General features: G+C 39.7%; 1 protein-coding gene across 9 annotated transcripts in view; it reads right to left on the bottom strand.

Annotated features, from left to right (window-relative positions):
- The window catches only part of ARHGAP5 (Rho GTPase activating protein 5), a 71,770-nt gene extending 63,203 nt beyond the window's left edge, over positions 1–8,567 (bottom strand). For 5 of the 9 annotated variants that reach the window (XR_013395098.1, XR_013395097.1, XR_013395099.1 and 2 more), the window contains exon 1: positions 7,873–8,323. The gene's annotated coding sequence lies outside the window, so the exon portion shown is untranslated. 9 annotated transcript variants of the gene reach the window in all.
- Between the last annotated feature and the right edge of the window lie 9,257 nt (positions 8,568–17,824).

Below are 17,824 nucleotides of genomic sequence, written 5' to 3'. Positions count from 1 at the left end.
TAGGTATGCACCACCACACCCAGCTAATATTTAAAAATTATTTTGTAGAGAGGGGTTCTCCTTATGTTCCCCAGGCTGGTCTCAAACTCCTGGGCTCAAGCAATCCTCTTCCATTAGCCTCCCAAGGTATGGGGATTATAGACGTGAGCCACCTCCCAGCCTGCCTTTTCTTAATGTTGCTATTTCTGGTAAATTTATCAATGCTGTGAAAAGTGAGAAGAAATCAAAAAGTCATTTTAACACACATAAAATAGCTAAGTAATTCAACAATGTAATACCTGTAGGAGAGGAACTCATATTCCATAATCTCTCTTTTTTTTTTAAATAGGGTCTCACTGTCACCCAGTCTGGAGTGCAGTGCAGTAGCAGGATCATAGCTTACTGCAGCCTCAAATGCCTGGGCTCAAATGATCCTCCTTTCTCAGCCTTCTAAGCAGCTGTGAATACAGATGTGCACCACCACACATAGGTAATTTTTAAATTTTTTTGTACGGAGTCTCACTATGTTGTGGTCTCAAAGTCCTGAATTCAAAATAATACTTCACCTTTGAACCACAGTTTATACCACAAAGCACACAATTTTTATGCTGAAATGCGCCCTAAAAAGTCATTATTCCTATGAATTAGTCTTGAAACATATAATCAGGCAAATGAAGAGAGAACCAACCTGTCAAAACTTTGAACAAATTATGTGGTGACTAAATAACCTAGAAGCATTGGGATTTTTGTTTTGGAATCATATCTCCAGCAACAGTGCCTGACACACAGCGAGTGTTCAGTAAATATTTGATGAATAAATGACTTAATCTCCAGACTAAGAATACTCAGCTTCCAAACCACTAAATAATCCTGAACACTTAACAACAATTACGTACTGCTTTGGGCCCATTACATCTAGTACAGCAAAATATACTAACATAAAAAGTCCAGTTTTTTCCCCTAAGACTATAATGTGATCATTAACACACATTATGGGTATATAAACAGTAAGCCTAAAGGTTTGTAGTACTTCGAGGGTCCAACTGGAAAGTACTCTGGGAGTTTGGCAAACCCACACAGCAAAGGTAATTCTGCTTTTACCTATTTTTATCTTCTGATATTTCAATTTGTTGGGAAAAAAAACTTCACTGCTGAAAATATGCAAAAAACCAATGACCAAAACTATTCCCAAACACATTAACTTCCACCCTATTATTTAATCTACACCCTACTCTGATAACATGTTATTTCCCTGAGGCCTTGGTGTGCAAGTCATTCTAAATTCTTTCATTTCAGTATGGAAAACAGAAGGACCAAAGGTCATCCCATGTTCATCAACCTAGGTAAACAACCGTAGTATTTATTTACTGTGCTTAGCTACTATCGGTTTAACTTTGTCAGGGATTTCCAATGTATGAAGGTACATATAGGAAAGTCTACCAAGCCAGTAACTATGGCTTGGTAGTTCACCTCCCTTCCAGTGTCTGGGTCCTTTTCTCTCCACCTTGGAGAACTGAGAAGTGGGGAGAAGGGCATAATTTGACATGCAATATTACAATGCCATATAGTAGAGAAACCGTCATTTTCATTATACAAACAACTTTAGGTAAGGCTTAACAATTTTTAAAATGACAGCACCTGATTGAAAAAGAATATCAACAAGAGGTATAAGCTTTAAAGTAAGTATGCATTAAGAAAAAAACCCCAAAAAACTGAAAAGCACTTTCCACACTATATTATTAAAACGCATAATAATAAATAGTACCATAGCTGAGGAGATAAAGGCAATGTGTTATACCATGGTACTAATAAATGCAACAGGAATTCAAAGAAATGAAAGTGCAAGTTGAAACAACTCACGGTTTGGAAAACTTTTTCTGTAAAGGGCCAGGCACTAAATATTTTAGGCTTTGCATGTTGCACAGTGTCTGTCACACTACTCAACTCTGCTGTCATACTGCAAAAGAGTCATAGACTATACTTAAATGAATGACCATGGTTATGTTATAGTAAACTTTACTTAGGAAAATCTGAATTTCATGTAATTTTCACATATCACAAAATATTATTCTTTTAATTTGCCCCCCAATCATTTCAAAATGCAGAAAGCCATTTTACAAAAATAGAGAGCAGGTAAGATTTGGCCCAGAAGCCATAGTTTGCAGATCCCTGAAACAGATGAATGGTTTCAATGATGAGGAAGGATTTGAGTAAGCCTTAAAAAACAGACGAGATTTGGATTGTAAAGTCGTCTCTCCAGGTGTACAATTAGGGTAGAATGGCTGAGCACGGTACCCATGTTGGAAAGAAATACTGTTTTGAACACATAAGTTATGACCCTAGGTCTCAAGGGAAAACAAGAGTTAGACCTTGTCATAAGCAATAGAGAAGCACTACAGATTAGTCTAGAAGAGGAATACAACACTAGGCACACAGCCCAAGAGACAGAAAAATACTACAGGCTAAAAGCTCTCGAACTATCATAGAATTTAGAAGAGCAATCCAGCTGGCGTGGTGGCTCACGCCTGTAATCTCAACACTTTGGGAGGCCAAGGTGGACAGATCACTTGAGGTCAGGAGGTCAACACCAGGCCGACCAAGATGGTGAAACTCCATCTCTACTAAAAATACAAAAATTAGCCAGGTGTGATGGCATGTGCCTGTAATCTTAACTACTCAGGAGGCTGAGGCAGGAGAATAGCTTGAACCCAGGAGGCAGGGGTTACAGTGAGCTGAGCGCCACTGCACTCCAGCCTGGGTGACAGAGCAAGACCCCATCTCAAATAAATAAATAAATAAATGAGCAATGCAAGAGAAAGAGAGCTTGGGAACTGGCTACTAGACATAAGAAATAAAAGACAACACATTAAGCCAGTGTTTCTTAATGAAAAACTAATCAGTTTCAGCAATAGATGGTGGTTCATTTGACTTTCAGGTGTTATTTCCAAAGACAGATGAAACTTCGGTAATGAAACAAGGCAAGTTTAGGATTATTAACACAAATTTCAGCATCATAAACTTTAGAAAATTACCTATGAGACCATTTGGTGTAATACTCTTATTTTCTAAAGAAAATATATGAAGAATTAGATACTTGTTTAATACAGAAGAGTAGAAATCTAGATCTTAAATTCTCTAGATCAGGGGTCCCCAACCCCAGACTGGTACCCATCTGTGGCTTATTAGGAACTGGGCTGCACAGCAGGAGGTGAGGGGTGGCCTGGAAAGCGGGCATTACCACCTGAGCTCCACCTCCACAGCAGCAGTAGATTCTCAGAAGAGCAAGAACTGTAGATTGCTTGCTCCCTTTGTGAATCTAACTAATTAATGCCGGATGACCTGAAGTGGAACAGTTTCATCCCAAAACCACGCCCCCAATTCCATGAAAAAACTGTCTTCCACAAAACCAGTCCCTGGTACCAAAAAGGATCGCGGCTCTAGATTATAGTAATGTTAATTTTTTATTAGTTCTCTAAAAGAGGTATTACCGTGGCTCTCAAAAGGTAAGTATAAAAAGAAACAAACAATTTTGAATCAGTAAAAGAACATGATCAACAGAAAGAAAATAAACAAATTATGCCATATCAGAAGCCAAGGTAAGAGTTTTTCCAAGGCTGTTTGACAAGCCAAATACAGTAACTAGACAAATAGTTATTCCAATGTTACGTGTTTATTTCCACATCACCCCTTCTATCACTCTTGCATTGATACCTTCCCCAAATCTTTCACTCTGGCTCATAAGATACAAAACTGATGCTCTTTCATTTTTACCTTTTTTTTTTGAAACGGAGTCTCGCTCTGTCGCCCGGGCTGGAGTGCAGGGGCGCAATCTCTGCTCACTGCAAGCTCCGCCTCCCGGGTTCACACCACATTCTACTGCCTCAGCCTCCCGAATAGCTGGGACTACACATTTTTATCTTATATTTTCTTCCCATCTGCTAATCTGTCCTCTACTTATCTGTGCTTTCAGTCCACACTGTCATTAACTTACCTAAATGTCTTTTTCCCCCTTCACTACCCCAATTGTGTGCTACTTCCAAGTAATACTTCCTTTAGCTAAATATCTTTCTACTAACCTTTAAATCAGTATGTAATCCAAGTAATACTTCCTTTAGCTAAATTCCCTTCTACTAACTTTTAAATCAGTATGTATTTCCCTGTATATACCTCAAATTCTTAAAGTGTCATGCTCGCTGTCTCTCCACAAAAGTTAAAAGATCTTTTAAGGGAGTAATATTTTATACTTTTTGTATCACTCAGTGCCTCGCTGCTCAATAAAATATTGGTCAGGGATAATAAAACAAGCTAAGGCTAATCTAACACTAGAAAAATGAATATCTATTTTTACCATTAACTCTTCATGATGAAAAGCTTGAGACTCTAAGCAAGTGACATACTAGTCAAATTTTAACCATGAAATTACGAGGTTATGCTCTTTTTCCCAAGTAATAATTCTACGAAGTAAAACATACATATATGACCAAGCATTAACAATCTGTTTCATTTCACTGCAAATCTAAGTATTGTAGACAGCTTCCAAAACACAGTAGGGGGAAAAAAAAAAGGTTATCCTTTTTGGTTCTCTCTTACATCTAAACTCCTACTTGCAATTAAAACTCAAAATGTTTCTTCTTCTATGAAGGATTCCCAGAGGTCCTGAGAAAAACAGGCATTCTTTTTTCTTCACATCTTAATACTTTTAACTATTTACTCCTTTACACAGCTTGAGCTATTATACCTGTATCTAATTTATCTTGGTAATTCCAGGGTTGGCACATAGTAAGCGCTAAATAAAAGTAATCTGAACTAATGAATAACAAATCAGAGACTTAAAAAAAGTTAATGTAGATGGTTTTTTTTTTTTTAGGGGCTTTTTCTTAAACTTTAAGTTCAGGGGGACACGTGCAGTTTGTTATAAAGGTAAACTCATGTCAAGGGGGTTTGTTGTTACCCAGGTATTAAGCCTAGTACCCATTAGCTATTTTTCTTATATTTAAATAATAAATATTTTTCTTATATTTAAGTTAAATATTCTTATATTTAAATACAATACATTTAATACATAAAAACAAAAGCTGTCCTGGTTTGGGAGGGTGGGTTGTCATAGGAAGTCTCAAGGAATCTAGGAAAAAACCCACAGGAATCCAAGGAACAGAGTTTGAAAACCAATTAAAGTTCGTACTTAAAATTCTTAGCATTGAAGCGTTTTTCTTAATTTCTAATATGGTTTTTCCTACTTCAATAAAATGATCGACAAAAGCCTGCACTTAAGAGCCTGATTACTCAAATTACTGAATGATGAATCACTTTATTGATGTTTCTTCACAGTTCTTTTAGAAATTAAATTCCCTTGGTGTACTGTAAATATATATTACAAGTATCTTTTAGAGACATAGACATCACTAAAACAGAACATTGTACAATGCTTCTTCAGCCAATTATATTACTGCACACCTTCTTGGTATGCAAAGAAAAAACTGCGGACCATACAACCCAAATAAATAGTTCTTAAAATAGTATCTGTGGAAACTAGAGTTGTGACAAAACTTATTCTGTAGCTACCAAGAAAATCTCTATTATGCCATTTCATATTTAAGAAGTGATCACTAAAGGCCAACACTCATCTTACATCCTGCTAATGATGGAAAAGTTTAGTAAAGTCTTTATGAGACCTTTTTCTTCAATTAAAAAAGTGAGTTAGAAAACTTATTATAAGCTGTATCGCTACTTCAAATCCAAAAATGGAATGCAAATACAATATTCATTCCTTAAATAATCTTACCTTTCAAGGTCAAAATAACTCTCCAAAAAAATGTGCTAATACGCTTTTCAAACACAAGTAAGAAGGGAAGACGGTTTTCAAAACACTTAAGTATTTTGTGACATAATTAAGGTAATAATTTTGGAACACATTTTAAAAATTGCTAAGGTCGTTTAAATGGGGAGGGGCACTACAAAACTCATAAAGATAACAGAATTCTGCCACAATTCTTACATCAAAGGGTAACCCACTTCACTCCCCAGTACTCTTAATAATTAATGCACAGAGAATGGCAAAATAAGACATGTTGATCTGGGTTTAAAAACGTAGCCTACACAAGACAACCAAATCAATAGTTATTTAATCATCTGTACCGTCTGATTCCACTTTAAGTCAATTAGATCAATAGTGCTATTTCTTGAAAGTTACAAGCATAGGTATGCGCAGCCTTTCACTCCAGTGTGTTTAGTCATAAATTGCTCCAGTATCTTTGCAAGTTTTTGGTGACACATACTTACCACTCTTTGTACTATAGATAAAGGTAATGGAGGTCAATTAGTATACAAAGGATAGATGAAAGCAAAAAATGAGAAAGGAATTTAAAATGAAAGCAAAATCTTACTCAGAAAACTGTCCAGTAGGTTACCTATACGGTTAGTATGGTTATCTACAAACACTGAATAAGAATACCGTTTTATGGTATTAAAGTACAAATAAACTGGAATTAACAGCAAAAGGTTTCATTAACATATTTTTAAACCAAACATTATTCCAAATGTTGCATCTAGATGAAATTTTTGTTAGGAGAACCATTTTAAATGGAAATGTAGAGCAATCTCCCATGAAGTGAACCAGATCCTTCAGGCGGATAAACACCACCTAACACCTAACTGTTCTAACTGAATACTGGTTCTGGACTTAAGAGGAACTGACAAACTCGACCCCCCCCACCACCCGCCACCTGTAGAAGGCAACATAAGCAAGTACTAGTAAATACAGCGAAGCATTTTGCTGTTTTACACCTGAATATTTTTTTTTAAATTCAGTTTCCCACCTATCACAAAGGAAAAAGTAAATGATCGATGAGAATTTAAACTTAAAACGTGAGCACAAACCCATCTATATGCCTATCTTGCTCTGTCTCAAAATATTTGAATTCCCATTTATTAAGCTATGGCCAAATCCGAATTTCTATCACATGGTAGAAGTATAAGCGTCTCCCCTACAACTTTCTCGGGATTTTACTAAATGTCCTAATAACAGTTTGCCCTTACTTCCGTGCACCTTTCAACCTCAGCTACCCCCGTGCCTTCAGCTCTCCTGCATTTCTAATAACGCTGGAGAGGGAGGGTGAGAGGGAGTATTTCTGTGTGGATAAGTGCGCGCGCGCTCCCGCGCGGCTCCCCACCCCCACCCCGATACTTTTCTTTAGTGGAAAGAGAAGAAGAATCTGGAGGTTATTCTAGCGAAAACTCAGTATCAAAGCCTCAACCCAGTCGCAGTCAGCCCATAGGACTCTGGGCTCTGGTTGCGCAGTACAACTTCTCAGATCTTACTCCAAGCTTCAAAGCGGATGGAAAATTGGTGAAGAGAACCCAGGGAGGAGTCGGGGAGATGAGGGAAAGTGAAAGGGCCGATCCCCCTACAAGGCGTTTAAGTTTGCAACCGAGACTGTTTCTGAGAATCTCCACCCGCCCCGTGTACCCCCTTCCAGGTGGAACTCGTTAACAGCAGCAACCCGGCCAACGGACACCGCCACCTCCCCTCCCGATGGACCACCCGAGACCCGAGCAAGTGAGGCGACGGGCGAGAGCGGACGCCTGGCGGGGCCGGCGATCCCCGGCCAGCACCAGGCCTCCGCCGACCCTGGCCCCGTCACCTGTGGAGAAAGCACCCCCTCCCCCGGCCTCTCTGCCCTTCACGCCGACCGTATCCCTAACGCTGCAGCTGCTGCCCGCCCGGCCTGCGAAAACCGAATGCAACGCCAGGCTCCCCTCGGCGGCCGCGGGGCCCCAGCCCCTTCAACTGGTTACAACCGGCAGCGGCGACCGAGCGGGGCAGCTAGCCGCAGGAGGGTCCCCGTCTGGGAGGGGGCAGGCAGGCTCGGAGGAGCGGGAGCCGCAAGGTCCTACCTAACAACGTCGGTCTCCTCGGTCTCCACCTCAACGGCAGCGGCCCCGGCGGTGGCGGCGGCAGCGACATTCCTGGGGAGCGCTCCCGCCGCCGCCACCTCCTCCTCCACTCTCCGCTCGCCTCTCTTCCCCGGCGCGTTCACCGAGCGGCGCGTCCCTTCAGCCACCTCCCCCCGCCCTCCCCGACACACACGCCCCGAAACCCTGAGCCCCACGGCTCCCGCAGCCAGCTCACCCACCCTTCTTCCCTCCCTCCCGCCACCAGCCTTGGCCCCGTCCCTCCCCCCTTCCCCAGCGCCCGCCGCCGCGCCGGGCTCAGTAATGGCGGCCACTCGGGCTCCCTCGCGCTGACGGATTTCTCTCCCTCTCTCCCCGAACTTTACCTCAGCATCTCTCCCGGCGCGCGCAGCCACACACCCGACCGGGGGCGGAGCGGCGGCGCAGCCTGCTCGGGACGCGCGCGCGCGCGCACCCGCGCTGCCGGCCCCACAATCCCCCGCCCCCGCCCCCTCACCTCGCGACACCTCCCGCGCCGCGCGCCCGGCACGGCCCCGCCCCTGCCCTCGTCTCCCGGGAGCCTGGGAAGGCGCGAGCGATCCAGTCGGAGGGAGGGGGCGAGCGCGCGGGACCGCGTCCTCGCTCGCGTCCCCGCTCCCTCCTCCCCTCTGCTTCCCCCTCCTCTCCGCTCCCCCATTGGCTTCTGCCCCTCCCCCTTCTTCCTCCGCCTCTCCCACCATTGGTTCCCTCTCCTACTCCATTCCTTCTCACCTTTTCCCTTTTACCCATTGGCGTGAGTATTTTTCCTCAGCTTCCCTCTTTCTCCGTATTCCGTTCCTCCTCAGTCCCATCCTCCACGCTTTGGAAGCTGCTGCCTTGCTGCCCGGAGCGCCGTCGTCCCCGAACCTCCCCTGCTTTCTCCCTTTCCTTCTGTTCCGGTTTCTGGTCGTAACTCAGGAGCAAACCACCGTACTGCAAAGGAACCAGATATTGTGCTCGCGGTTTCAAACCGGGCATGGGCACCGAATGCTTCTCGATAAATCCCCTTACGGTCTCTGAGCATTAGAGAATGCAAGGGAGGAAAACATGCGCCCAAGCTGGTTCGCAGGAACATGCTCGCGTGTCTCCGCCTGTGTGCGCGGCCAGTTTTCTGGCTGAGGATCGCTTGCCAACTACAGACATCACCCGCCCAGGACCCGGTGCCACACTCACCCAGAAGACGAAACTCCACAGGAGCGAGAAAAGGAGTCCATTTCTCCGCCGGCACCACGCGGGGATGCAGGCCCCTGATTCAGTACGTTCTGTGGAAGTGGAGCGAGAAGCCAAGACTTGGGGCGGGTCTCAGGGTGGCCCAAAAGACCCTGTTCACGCCACTACCAGCCTAACTTTAGGAACTGTCGGCCACCTGGCTTTTATTATACCGCCTTAAACATACTTTGAGACTCTAGAAATTTCACAAGTCTCGAGATAGAGCACACTGGGCTTTGGGTGTGTTTCTCATGAGGGCACTGGCGCTGAATGGTGCAGTGAGAAAGGACGGTCGAAACCACTGCCTTTGCTTTTACCATTGAAGAAACTGAGGTCCTGTGACTTTCCCGAGGTCATCGGAATCTGCCTTACACAGGAGACTTAAAATAGTTGCCAGCAGATAAAAGAATGAGCAAAACCACATCTACTCCAATTTGTTAAGTCTAAAAGAAAGTAATTGAGGGGGGATTCCTCTTTGGGGAAAGATTTATTTCCTGCATTGAAAATAGTTTATTGTTAGTAAACATATAAAAAGTATTTTAAATTCAAGTTATTCTTTATTTTTTACGTTACATAAGGTAATGAAGTTAGCCAAGGTTGCTTTTTAGTGTTATAATGATGCAGCTGCTGCCAACCAGAAGTACATTTACGGTCTGTCAGTAAAGAAAACAAAAACTGCCTGTTGGTAAAAATCTGTTAGAAAATATTTGTCAGTAAATCTGTCACAATATTCCAGCAGAAGTTCTGTTTGTTTTTCCGTCCTTCTGCCCCTGTTCATATTTCTCAAAGGTAAACTTAATAAAGGTAGAAGAGACATTTCTAATTTTTCTATATATCTCTTGCTCCCTAATTTCTAAAAGGCATGACTAAAATCCCTTATTCGAGCATCTGAATCCTCCCTACCAAGTAGGTTAAGAGTAGGTTAGGTAAGGTCTGTAGCTACTTCTTTCTTTCAGTTACAAATTGTAGGTGGGAAAGAAGGGTACGGAAAGAAACTTGCAATGAAAGTAAACAGAAAAAAGTAAAAAAGGAGAGAAGGGAATTTGGTGGGTGATCCAACCATCAAAATGTGGTATTAATGCCATAGGTATCTACACCATTTATATAAGTTGGAAAGTTAATGCACTCCAACGCATTTTTTATCTTTGTACTAAAAGCCCTTAAGAATACCTGAAGTAAACATATAGAAAGTATTTTAAATTCAAGCTATTCTTTATTTTTTATGTTATGTAAGGTACTGATGTTTGCCAAGGTTGCTTTTTTAGTGTTATAATGATGTAGTTCAAAGTCATAACCTGAATAAGATGTTAAGTACTATACAGTGTATACCCTAAAGATACTTTAAAAATTATGTCCTAAATAATCAGAAATTTTAATAACCATGGACATGTATCAACATAAAAGCCAAATAAATCAGGGCTTCTAAAGAAAACATTAAAAAGGTGTAATGTTCAGTTACAGGTCATGATACTGGAGGCGGGGAAGACTTGAAATCTCGTTTATTTTCTTATAATGAAGACACCAGAAGATATTAAAAAAAAAAAATCACGATTTCCAAACAATGATTTTCATAGTCGACATTATTTTCAGTTCTTTATCTTGATTTAGGGAGCCTGGAAATGTAGGACTTTGTTTCTTATCAATACTAATAGTCTAAAGGTGCTTACCAGTACAAATAAGTTATTGTATGTAATTTGCTCTTCTCAAAAAATAGAGTTTTCTATATCAATAAAAATCTGAAATGGGAATTGGGGGCCAGAATTCTGTAGCTAATAATGCTTATATATCTATAAATGAAAGGCATTAAGGAGCAGGAGGAAAAATATATAAGATGGCATCTTTAAAAATTGATCAGGAGCCAAGACTTCAGAGAAAAAGTTTTAAAACACCCACCCTCCCTACTCAAAAGGAGAATTTTTAAGAAAATAGGTAACTTATTTACACACATGCACGTGTGCACACAGAAATATGGGAGAGAAATGGAATAAATATTAACGAGCCCTCTCAAATCAACTACTCTTCTTATCTAGAATAAAAAAGTTAAGCCACTGTTCTGCTGTACCGGATGATTAAAATAACTGGACTCTTTGTTCCTCATTTACTTTGAAAAAATTAGAATAAGATTTTGTCAGGCATTTTAGGTTTTTAATTTAAATTTTCTTCATAAATCTCTAGTTCTTCATCATATCCTGATAAAGTATTAATATGCATGGTCTTTTTGAGATCAAAAGACATGACAGTCATAAAAAAAGTTATCATAATCCCAGCTTCTACCATTAGTGGTAATACTGCAGTATTCAAATGTTTCATACGATGTGGCTTCAAAAGAACTTACCCTATAGAGGCGGCTACACCCCCTGCTGGAAATCTTTGATCATAACAACTTTGGCTTCTGTAGTCTCAATCAAGAACATATGAAAAGCCAAATAAAGGGCCTTACCACTCATGACAGAATCGACCAATACTTTAGCCTGTCTCATACAAGACAGGCTTTTGGAGAACAACCTATCTCAGAATATCACCTTGATTACAGACAAAATACACAAAGAGGATGGAGAATAATGATGTAAATAACTAAATAGCCAAAACACTTTTAAGATATTTGCTTAATTTCCAACTGTATTTCCACTCTTTACCTTATCCCCATCTCCTGCCTAGACTTCTCTTTTTCTATCTCATACAATTAGGCCTACTTGGGGGGAGGAAAAAAAGGCAGGATAAGATGGGATGTTAATCCTTCAGGTAGTCTAATAATGGTGTATCAATCCCCAATAGCCATTTGCTGTGTTAAGGTGCTTAAGGGCTTTCCCCAAATTTGTTTTATGGCTACCAATGATATTTTCAACATGAAGAAAAGGTGCTAATTATGTCTTGGCTATTACTGTAGAAAATATTTTGACAAGAGTTAAGGTAATTGTGAGCATGGGACTGGAACAGGAGGAAAGTAGTGCATTGACCTTCTTGGCATTTTGTTCCACAGAGCCTTGTTCTGTTGATATTCCAGAACTGTATTTTCAGACTGAAATCCCAAAGATGGTATCAGAGTCTAGCTTCAAAATGTCATTCTCATGCAACTCTAGTCCTAGGACATAACTGAAATAGTGAAAGCAGCACACTATTTTTAAATAATTAGTATTTTGTAAAGATTATTTGTAATGCAGACTCCTTTTAAAGGAAAAACAATTCATTCAGATCCCACCAGCACAAATACTTTAATTAGACAAAAATCTTCAAGTTATTTCGTCTCACAAAAGGAGGTATTGTTGGGCCATCTGGACCCTCTATTGAGTTTTTATGAAAGATCACAGCTTGAATTTAATCAACCCCAATAAAGTTAACCCCATAAAGCTAAAAAAATAATTGCAAGGGTTGCTAACTGAAGGATTTGAATTCTCTCTTTGAGATTGTTACCACTGTCATTTGTAAATCATTACAATGGGAAACAGGAACTTGCATTGCTTGACTGTTTAACCTCATGAACATAATTTTTGTGAATTTCCCACTCTCTTTAGACCAAATTTAGATTGTGAGTCTCTCTACGTAGGAATAACAAAATGAATATTTGGCTCTATATAATAACTAGAAGATGTTTAGTAGAATGTTTGATAATATAAAATGTTTGATAATATAAAATGAAACACTCTAGGTTTTATGGATTTCTGTGGATTTGTGGTAACAGAAGGCTTTATATTTTGAAGTGCCAGCTGAGATAATCACTTTGGAAAATACAAATCATTTAAAGAAATCACTGAATTCACCTGTGAACGTTGAGTTAAATGTCCTTCTTCAAGTACAATAGACATATCTCCACATAACATCTCTCTAGTAGGTAAATGTGTGTTACTAACAACAAATAACTATGGGTTTGAAACATCTGGAAGCATTCTAAAGAACTAGTGCAGTATAGTTTCTGAAGCCAACAGTAAGGTGGCTAATCACTTCGCAATTAAGTCTCTATCAGTTTTCCCTATTATTTTAAACTACAGTAGATGGTAAATACATATTTTGCCAATTCACACTTTGCATTTTCTTCAAAAAGGCAAAAATACAACTATTTTTCTAGTTCAATGAATACGTACATACTTCTAAATACAGAAGGTCCCTGACTTACGATGGTCCAACTTAAGATTTTTTGTCTTTATGATGGTACGAAAGCAATAGTGACGGCATTTGGTATGAACTGTACTTTAAGCACTCATACAACCATTTTTTTTTCACTTTCAGAACAGTATTCAATACATTACATGAAATATTCAACAAATTTTATTATAAAATAGGCTTTGTGTTCGATGATTTTGCCTGACTGTAGGCTAATGTAAGTGTTCTGATGATGTTTAAGTTAGGCTAGGCTAAGCTATGATGTTTGGTAGGTTAGGTGTATTAAATGCATTTTTGACTTTACAGTATTACAATTTATGATGTGTTTATTGGGAAGTAACCCCATCATCAGTTGAGGTGCATCTGTACTTCTGTATGTCTCAAATTACAATGTGATTCTTTTGATGAACACATAGCTTCTTTCATATACATCTGTTATACAGTGAGGAATAGGAATAGTCACCTTCTTTCTCCAACTAGGCTTCTTACTCCTCTTCAGCACAGCTCAGGACAGGCCTATATCACATACATCATTTGTTTCTGGTTCTAATTCTTATAGGAATAGACATTAAATAGCTGTTTTTTATGCTGTGCCACAAAATATTAGTTAGTCTGATATTTTACAAACATGACAATAATGTAAAACTGATGTAGCAAAAGCTACGTAAACAGCTATATGTATCCTATAAATTAAATTCTTATAGAATTAAATTTAAAAGGAAGCAATTATTTAAAATGATATTTTAGAAGCATGTATTTATTGAGGTAGAAAAATAGCCATAATACTTTATGTGGAAAAAAAATAGTACAAAGCAATAAAAGCTGTATGTTTTTGTTGTTGTTGTTGTTGTTGTTGTTTTTGTTGTTTGAGATGGAGTCTCGCTCTGTCACCCAGGCTGGAGTGCAATAGCAAAATCTCGATCTCAGCTCACTGCAAGCTCTGCCTCCTGGGTTCACGCCATTCTCCTGCCTTAGCCTCCCAAGTAGCTGGAACTACAGGCGCCCACCAACATGCCTGGCTAATTTTATATTTTTAGTAGAGATGGGTTTTCACCGTGTTAGCTAGGATGGTCTTCATCTCTTGACCTCGTAATCTGCCTGCCTCGGCCTCCCAAAGTGCTGGGATTACAGGCGTGAGCCACCGCGCCCAGCCTTAAAAGGTGTATGATTCTTATAAAAAGAAAATGTCTGAAAACAAGATGACAGTATTATTGACCAACATGTTAATAGAGATTTTAACTAGATGGTGAGATTATAGGTAATGTTTATTTTTTTCCCTGTCTGTGTTTTCTAATTTTCTACAATGAACATGGTATTCCTTGTACAATAAAAATTTGAATTACAGTGGGGTTGAAAGTTGAGAAAGACAAAGAGACACTGTGTAAGGCAGGATGAGGTAAATTGTCTTGAAGCAACTGGCTGCCTACCATGTATGTCTCTATTTTCTCTTTTACCCTTCTCTTTTCTTCTCTTTTTTTAACCCCCTCTTACTCCTACTTTAGGTGTTTTTTCCTTCATCCTTTCCTTTTACTTTTTAATTATCTGTCTTCTTTTCCTTCTCTCTTAATTATCTCTTGGGCCTCTTACAGGCCACATTAGGTATTGTCTGGTTCTGTTTGCAGCACAATAGCTGTAATATTGCCTGGCATGAAATGGTCTATGCAAACATCTTCTTGCCGCCACTGGATTGTATTGACTTTAATGACCTTTTAAAAAATTCTTTCAAAGCAAAACATACTAAGCAAAGAACACACATTTTATTATCCTTTTGTTTTTAATTATGTAAATGTGCCAATTAGTGGCATTGCCTATATTGTAGGTGGTCTCACTGTAACTGTGTTGAAAAGTTTTCAGATATAGACAATAGGTAGTTTTCTCCGGTGCTGATAAAGCTGAGCTGATCTTTCCACCTGCTTTAGTCTTTCCTTTTTGGACCACAAGGTTTATAATAAAATGTGTCCCATTTGGATTTGTTGACACTTGAGTTACTTTTGAATTCCACCACATCAGTAACTAATGGTTGCTTTTCCAAGTTGGGGCATTTCTTTAGTAGAGCTCCTCCTCTATCTACTACATTCTCCTTAGTAGAGCACAGTCAATTACCAGCTTAAAGAAAAGGTAAAACTGTCTGACTACAGTGCAAAGGAATTATTACATACACAGTAGTCTGTAGTGGAAAGACCACTGAACTGGGGAATCAAGAAACCTGAATTTTATCTCAGGTTCTGAAACCTGAGATAGTGGTGGCTAGGTGGCTAATCACTTCACAGTTAAGTCTCTGTTAGTTTTCCCTATTATTTTAAGCTACAATAGATGGTAAATACTTGTTTTGCCAATTCACATTTCTGCATTTTCTTCAAATGCAAATACTGTGTGATCTTCAGAAGTCACTGAATCTCCCTGAGCTGATTTCCTCATCCACAAAATGGTCCCTTTGCAGCTCTAATATTATTTAGTTTGACTTGATTTTGCCCAAAGACAAGGCTTCCCTTCTTCCTGGTTTACCCTAAATTTAACACCCACCTATATTCACTACCACACCTAGAACAAATCTGTTACCTTTTGCTCCACCTTTGGTTTTGTCTATGACCGTTACCCCATCCCCCTCCACAAAGATAATTTTTTATTGCTATACACATGAAGCCAAGTAAATTGATATTCATCCAAATCCCACACCTAAAGTCTATTTCATTAGATTTGGATCTCCGGATTTCCCACAACAAACCTGTCCCATTCATGTTATAAAGCCGGTGATTCTGGACCTTCCTTGCCAAAAGTTGCCTTGTACTTTCTAAGCCCATGGTTCTTTAAATTTTCTAAATTTATTCATCACTTTGCCCCCTCACCCCGCCCCAACAGTACAATCCAGAGCATCCAACAGTCCATCCTGGGCCCCCTATATAACTCTGTTTACTAATCTATTCAGGCCGTATCTTTTGTCCCTTAGGCTCGTTTATAACTAGTCCCATTTTCATCCTCAACCTCAGGCAACCACTACTCTACTTTCTGTCTTGAGAAATTTGCCTATTCTGGATATTTTGTATAAACTGAATCATACAATATGTGATCTTAGGGATCCGGCTTATTTTACTTAGCATAATATGTTTGAGGTTCATAAATGTTTTAGGATGCTTCAGTGGTTCCTTCATTTTCATTGCTGAATAGTATTCCATTGCATGGATATACAGAATTTGTTTATCCATTCACCACTTAACTGATGTTTAGCTTGTTTCCACTTTTTGGCAATTATGGATAATGTTGCTCTGAGCAACCAAATATTTGTGTTCATGTGTTTTAATTTCTCTTGAGTAGATACTTATAGGTAGAATTGATGGATCCTATGTCAATTTATGTTCAACCTTATTAGAAAATGCCAAACATTTTTTCAAAATGGCTGTATCATTTTATATTACCACCAGCAAGGTATAAGGGGTCTAGTTTCTCTATAATCTATAATATAATATGGCCAACACTTGTTGTTGTCTATCTTTTTTGTGATAGCCATTCTAGTGGATATGAAGTGGTATCTTATTGTAGTTTTATCTATCTATCTATCTATCTATCTATCTATCTATCTATCTATCTTAGAAACAGGGTCTCCCCCTGTTGCCCAGGCTGGAGTACAGTGGCATGATCATAGCTCACTGCAGCCTCAAACTCCTGGGCTCAAGTGATTTTCCCACCTTGGCCTCCTGATTAGCTAGGACTACAGGCATGTGCTGTCACAACTGGCCAATTTAAAAATAGTTTTTTTGCAGAGACAGGGTCTCGCTTATGTTGCCCAAACTGATCTCGACCTCTTGGCCTCAAGTGATCCTCCCACCTCAGCCTTTCAAAGTACCAGGACTACAGGTGTGAGCCACAGCGTCCAGCCTCTCATTGTAGTTTTAATTCATATCTCCCTATATGACAAATGATGTTTAGCATCTTTTTATGTGACTATTAGCAATTGGTATTTCTTTTTTGATAAGTTATCTATTCAAATCTTTTGCCCATTTTAAAATTGGGAAGTCAGTCTTATAATTGAGCTGAGCTTCCTTGAATTGCAAATTATTTGACTGAATTTTTAAAACAAATCCTTAAAATTTTTTTTCTTAATTCAGTGATGACTTTATTTTTTAATTTAATTTATTTTATTTTTTGAGATGGAGTCTCCCTCTGTTGCCCAGGCTGGAGTCCAGTGGCGCGATCTCGGCTCACTGCAACCTCCATCTCCCAGGTTCAAGTGATTTTCCTGCCTCAGCCTCCGGAGTAGCTGGGACTACAGGTGCACACCACCACGCCCAACTAATTTTTGTATTTTTAGTAGAGATGGGGTTTCACCATGTTGGCCAGACTGGTCTGAAACTCTTGACCTCAGGTGATCTGCCCCACTCAGCCTCCAAAAGTGCTGGGATTACAGGCGTGAGCCACCGTGCCCGGCAGATGACTTTATTTTAATATGCTCCCTGTACCACTTCCCAAGAATCATTTTCTTGCATTAGCAGTACTTCTTTTCCCCAAATTGCAAAAAGTTATTAAAGATACAATGGCATTGAGTAGAATACTCTCTCTGAGGGCATTATTACAGTCATTCTACTTCACTAGTAATATGTGGTTGTTTAGACCT

This window comes from Macaca mulatta, chromosome 7, assembly GCF_049350105.2.
Source record: "Macaca mulatta isolate MMU2019108-1 chromosome 7, T2T-MMU8v2.0, whole genome shotgun sequence".
NCBI classification, from domain to species: Eukaryota; Metazoa; Chordata; class Mammalia; order Primates; family Cercopithecidae; genus Macaca; species Macaca mulatta.
This window is presented reverse-complemented; position numbering and strand designations above follow the sequence as displayed.